The following is a 7,157-nucleotide window of genomic DNA, read 5'->3' as shown; positions in this document are numbered from 1 at the left end:
GTCAGCTTGTTTGCTTGCCCATGAGTGAATCACACTCACAGTCACATCACACTGACAAGGCAGATTGCTAGTTTCAAAAAGGTTGGTAAAAGCTTTGAAATAGCCATTGGATGTATCGTTATCAAATTACCTGCAATCTTGGCTGTTTTTATTTCATTTCTCTTCCACTTGCTTGGGGTATATCGTCTCTTCTTAGCTGAATTTGGCTGCTCATTCTCTCTATTCTCATTTATATCAACATTGTCAGCCATTTTGAGAATCAACAATAAGTCACATGACTTCAACAATACACATGATTGGCCAACTATGGACCTATGAACTTATAGCATACAATCCTTGGACTTAAGTACTTTTAACTAGGAGTAGGATCCGCCCCTCATAATCTCACTGCTTTAAACAGGGAGGGACTTAGACACATTTTTTATACAAAACAAGTGAGGACTATGTTGATTACACCCAGAAAAGTTTACAAAAGATGACAACTCAATTTTTTTGAATTTGTGACTTAAGCACTTTTAGCACTAGCCTCTTCAATTCGTTACGTGTGGCCGGACCTTAAGACATGGTGAATCTTTTGATACCAGATAACTGTAATGTGAATTTTGTTGCAAGTCAACCTTTAACAATGCCTGCCTCCACTAACCATGACTAACTAACTAACCAATAACTGTAATGAACTGACACGCAAGACAGACATATCAGTGCATATTGAGGAGCATCCCTTAAATTGGTGTGATATTGCAAAGCCACACTCATACATAGATTTTCGACAGCTATATGCCTGACCAATTACCTACCAGCCTTTGTATAGATGAGACAGGAAGGATCAACTCCGAATGTCTTATTGTTGATCTTGAGAGAAAAGGGAGTTGAAAGGTCAATCTCCTCAAGGAGATAATAGGGAATGGTAAGATGAGGTCCCTCACTCTCTTTAGTTAGAGCTGGTGCAGTAACCTTGCATGTTGGAGGCCGTTTCTAGAATAAGACCCACAAGTGGCATATTTAAATCAGCTTAGCGCTTTACTGAGTCGTTCGGACAAAAAAGATAATTCAGGACAAATAATGGGAATTTTTCAAAAAAAGAGACGGTAATATTCTCGACTTTTTAGAGTTTTAGTTTATGATAGCAAAACCTGCCAACTACAAAAAAGATGCATGAATGTTGGGAACTCTATAGAAATTCATAGAAACCAGACAATACGTTTGTACTATTGTATACACAGGTGCAGGTTAGACTTAAACTTAGTTGACAAAAAATTAAAATAAATGCTATTAAAATTAAAAAAGGGTTATTAAATATCACAAAAAACTGTTACATGTCATTTAAAAGCCCTAATGAATGACGTTCAAGTGGACCAAACTGTTAGACAATGCTTTGAGACAGCCTTTTACATGTATTTCTCAAAGTTTCGACCAAATCAGGCTGTTATAATCTTAAGTTGAAAAAAATTGGTAATAAAATATTTTGTAGACATTGCAACACCAAACCTTATAATTCTGATCACAAAAATTCAGGTGATTTGAAGCTTTATATTTGATTCATTTTACATTTAAAGCTATTTTACAGCGTGCCCTCGAATTACATCATCCCTGCTATACGATTTTTCCGCTTTACGGTGACGAACATATAAGACAAAAAATGTCATATGGCTAGGAGGTTTCTTCAACCTAGCTGCATGACATTTTTTTCGACATACAATACCAACCAAAACTCTTCTCAAAATACAAATAGGGCCATTGGTATGGTGAATACGTCCCAACAATAAAGTTGTCGATATGCTATTCGCCAAAATCCCTCCCACAACGCCTGAAAGAGATACGATGTTCGCTTTATCTCAGTTCAGACTGATTCGTTATTAATTATAGTGAAAATTAAACCGGAAACATAGTGGATAAAATTTTACTTGATGACAAATTTGAAGTTTGATAAAGTACCTACTAAAACTTACCTTTATGTATGTGTTTAGTAAGCTAAATTTATTTTAAGTTAAATTAAACATTCACATTATACGACTGTCTCGAAGGTAAGAATGCCCGGTACATACTGCACATATCACATAGCGATATTACATTTAAATGCAGATCATATCAAAACCAACAAATACTTTAAATAAACTAACCTTGATGTCGGTAACTATAGTTACCAAGGTAGATTAACATATTAGTTTGTTACTAATTTTTAATATGTACAACACAAATTGTACACAATTTTGATGAATCTTAACAAGAGGTGTTCACATTAAATAATTTCTATGGTTTCTAAACCACTCTATATGACATTTTTGCCTCATGATACCAACACTGGAATGGAGTACAATTATATGGCTAAGGTCCACTGTATGTATACACTAGTTGTAAGCCAAAATCTAAGAGCTATTTAGATATTGTAAACTACAGTAAAACCTGTACTTGAATGCCACCTCTATTTGAACGTGACCTTTATTGGAACGCCACCTCTATTTGAACGTGACCTTTATTTGAACGCCACCTCTATTTGAACGTGACCTTTATTTGAACGCCACCTCTATTTGAATGTGACCTTTATTTGAATGTGACCTTTATTTGAATGTGACCTTTATTTGAATGCCACCTTTATTTCATCGTGACCTTTATTTGAAAGGCACCTTTATTTGAATGGCACATCTATATGAGCGCCATACGAAGAGATGATTTGAAAAATAGAGCGCCACACTTCTATTAGAACGCCACTACTATTTACCACCACTATTTAAATTTCTTTATCTGTATAAACCCATGATATCAAGTGATCAGTAGAAAAGTGTTCATAAAATGTGGTAATAATGACTTGATAACATCAATAACAATTAATTTGTTTGTTGTTTCTGTTCGTATTGAAGTCCGTTTTTCAACTTCAACCATTATTCGTTTTTCTCTAAAAATTCTGATGGCAACACCATTGAAACAATTAGTAACTGTAAAGGGCTAAAAGTAGTGGCTTGTTTAATGCAAAACTGATACGTCAAAATTTGTGAAAAAACCTTTAGCAATTATGATGTTTTGGACGACTTGTGCTATACGCGCACCCGCCTTATCCTTATTTTCGTAAAAAGTATTTTTAGATAGCAATGTGTAAGTTTTGTTCTGCTAAAAAATTGTTTGGACGCTAATATCAACTAGATCAGCAGTGCAAAAAAGAGCTCAGGTCAGCAGACACTGTGAAAGGTATTGAACAGCTGGAAGATGATGAAATGGTTCTGTCCGTAAGCGACAATCAGAACGAAACCTACCAAACAAATGGTGCAAAGATTGTCGTTTCAAAAACTTTAATTTTTGTTTCAGCATGTATTATAAATATGGCTTTTTATGTCACTTGTTCTTAAATATATATTTACACAAGTAATGCTTCATAGATAATTACTATGATAAAACGTATAATTTTTCAGATTAATAGCATATTATTTGATAGCATGATTGCGGTAATCTAAACTCAACTAACAAAAAAACAACATTCGTAATTCCTGTTATATTGCACATAAAAAGCCATTTTGGCTGCAAACTGTAGCAAATGTGTCGATTAGTGAAATGAAACTTTATGCAATCTTGTTAAATATAGAAAAAGTATGAAATCTTGCCTGCAAATTTAAGATCATATAAAACACTCTTACTCTCCAACAAATTGCAACGCAGGCTCCAAGATCAATACACATATATCAATAGGGTAGTATGCTAAACTTATTTTCACGTGTGCGTATAGTATGCTAAGTTCATTTAAGTCTATTTAAAGTTCATGTTATATTACGCAGTGTCACAAAAATGTAACATATGGAACGTATTGCCATTGAGTCTCTCTCACACTGTTGTTTACCACTACCGTCTGTGTCAAAGGTAAGAATTCTATACAGTATTATACACCATAATGTTACTTTTTATTGCAGATTGTAAACACGAGATTCATGTAGGAGTTTATTACTCTGTGTGCGCAGGTGGCGAATCAGATCAATTAAAAATATCCTTTTTCATTGTAATATCCTGTTTTAGGTGTTCTATCAGAAGGTGGTAAACGGGCCATTTGTATTTTGCTAATTCAAATAGGCAAGACTGATTTGAGATACAAAGGAACTGACATGTGAGCTCAGTCAAGAAACACATAAACTGATATGTCAGTGTTACTGTATAGATTCACCGTGGTGTGAACACTTTAACTTCCTGTTTGCTTACCATTTTTATCTGTTGGGATAAGGATCCATCAGATGTAATTTTATTGGTCTCCGTACTGGCATCCATAATGACGGTATCAGAAGTCTTTTTGGCAGCATTGAGATCGGCTAACGATCGTACACTGATGATGCGTGGCCCAGCATCATCACTAGTAGGAGATATGACTTCCCTTTTAACAGCTTGGCTTTCACCGACACGTGAGTTATCCAGATCAGAAGAACGAGATTCAGAAATATTTTCGTCAGGCTTTGGACTTGACACTAGATTGTAGCAGTCAAATGTAGAACTGTTTTTCTTCTAAAGACAACAAAAACTGAGTGATATATGAGTTGGTCATCTAGTTGAAAAATAAAACAGGAATAAGTTAAAGTAACATTCTAACAAGAATAATACATTAAAAACTTTATAAAGTGAAAGTCCTCAATGCTAAATTAAAGCCAAACATACCACAACCCTGAGATACAACTTTTATACTATTTTCTATTTTCAAAACCCTTTTACCAATTTGCAATGCAGATTGGGACTCAGAAAGTTGTAGGAGTTGTGAGGACAACTTTCACTATGAAGTTAAGATATCAAGTGATGACTAAATTGATCTTAATTCCAGGTGAACGAAAATCACTACCAGACTGTCTTAAAGATAAAATAAATAAGGCATAGGCATTTTAACTTCACGTAAATGACTCATTAAATTTTACTTTCACACTTTGCCCATGGGGTGCAGCTTTTTGCAAAAAACCGAAACATCTTTCTGCATTTTCAACAACACTATTAATCAACACGGCTATGAATGTTGGAAATATATGGTTCATCAATGTATGGTTTATAATGTATGGAAACATGATTATCATCCATATAATAAAGGGAAATTTATCAGAATAATTGTGAACATCACGAACCTGAATAGACTGAGCATAAGGGTGATGTTTGAGTGGTACCTCTGAGGGCTGTAACACTCGATTATTCTTCATAAATATCTTAACTCCTGCAATAATATAAAATTTCAGCCTTAACAATGCCTGCCTCTACTAGCCATGACTAACTGCAACTGATGTAGTTTCTTGCCAGCAATAATAATGAACTGACACGCCTGACATTCGCAACCAATGTGAAGTCAGGGTGCTAATAACCTTCACTAGGCCGCCATGAAACGGTTATTCTGCAAGTTTGCATCACAAGCAAGAATGAAACAGCAAAAACTCGCAAGGCAAGCGTTGTTAATCGAAGATTTTTATCAAGTGTTGCATGCTTAAGAAAAATGAGAACGGCAATCGCGAATGATGCGCAAGAAAATATCAGGAAAGCTATTTAATTTTAATCATTCTCCACACTCGAGTTATTCTTTTTCCAAAAAGGTGATGTTAAGAGAAAAAGGAGTGCGCCGCTATGAACCTCAGGTGTCAAATTCCTCATCTTTTTTAACTAAGCGGCCATGTTAGTATGTTACACGCGAATAACCTTTGAAACATTATCACATGGCAACTCAACGTGCGTACAACTCCATATCCACATCATGGCAGCATAGTGATAGGGACAAGTTAACTCTTGCTCAAGATTTTAAAGATAACTTTGACATTTTGAAGACTTTTAATGAGTACTTTGGTATTCCAGCTGATGCCAAAAGCTGTGAAAGTAAAGGGAATGATGATGATATTTTCCTAACAATTCTTATAAGATTATTATAATATTTAAATATAAGAATAATTATTTGATTTTATATGGTTATTATGAAATTTAATAATAAGAATAACTATTCGAATTTACAAGATCAGAGTATATAGTGTCCGATGGTGTGCAATATGTTACTGTTATTATTTTTTTAAAGGTTTTGTTGGTGATACTACGGCTGTGCCCAAAATCGCAATACTGTCAAGCCGTTTTTAATATCTGCAAGATTAAAAATAAGTAATATATTTTCTGACAGATATACAGCTATTTCTATAACAGCCAGCTAAAAAGTGTTTAAATTTTTAAGTTCAGCATAATGTTTTGTATATAAATACAGAAATGTAGATAAATATCACATTTTCTTGATATTGGTTGCTATGACGTATGAAAATGTAAACAAAATTGTGCATTGTTTTCATTTCTCAAACTTTAACACCAGTTTTTTCAAAACGATGTGTTCGCATTGATGGTGAACGTGCATTCAGTTTATTGACCATTACATCTGCTGTAATTGAGCTAGAATCAAAATTTATTTGCAAAATAACTGAGAATTTTCCCTTCCGCTAGTGTATATAACGCCGAATCTAACACACCCGACTTAACCATGGTTTCTCAGATCAGTACCCAATTACTCGCGGAATTAAATTTCGCGAAAGTCGTCTTTTCATGCATATTCGCGAACGAAATTATTCGCGGATGAACGCATTCACAAATAAATTAATCTGTAAAAGCAGCTAGCAATAGAGTAAAACCTTCCCATGCGTATACCACGTGTTTAAGTTTCCATTTAGCTACGAAATTTATGTCGACCATGCTAAGCTATAAATGTTTGGCTGCAATGAGAGGTCTTCATAAATATTCATCGATTTGGAGGCCTTTGGTGAACCAATAATCTGCAGTAGGTTATGAGTTTTTTCAACGTAAAGAACTGCAGGAGAGATTTTTGCGACGATGCCTTGCTGAATTCTGAATAACTTGTGCCAACTTGGAATAATTTAGTAAAGAAGTGTGATGCATTAGCAACGAGCTTAACTCAAAGCCTTGGCGATGAATTTAAAAGGGTTTGGAACTCAGCAACGTTTACTAACTTTGCCTAGCGGCAAGTATTTAATTTGAGTTAGTAGTTATTCTTCCTTGTGCTAAAAATCAAACTACCTCTTCGGTAAATATTTGCGAACTTAATAATTCACAAAACTGACTGTACGAGAACTCGCGAATTATTAAATCCATCGAACAATTTCATCCTGTAGGGTAACTGCAATGTGAATTTTGTTGCAAGTAAACATTTAAGGTTCATTCTGAAATTTCCA

The sequence above is a fragment of the Watersipora subatra genome, chromosome 5, assembly GCF_963576615.1.
Source record: "Watersipora subatra chromosome 5, tzWatSuba1.1, whole genome shotgun sequence".
Lineage (NCBI taxonomy): Eukaryota > Metazoa > Bryozoa > Gymnolaemata > Cheilostomatida > Watersiporidae > Watersipora > Watersipora subatra.
This window is presented reverse-complemented; position numbering follows the sequence as displayed.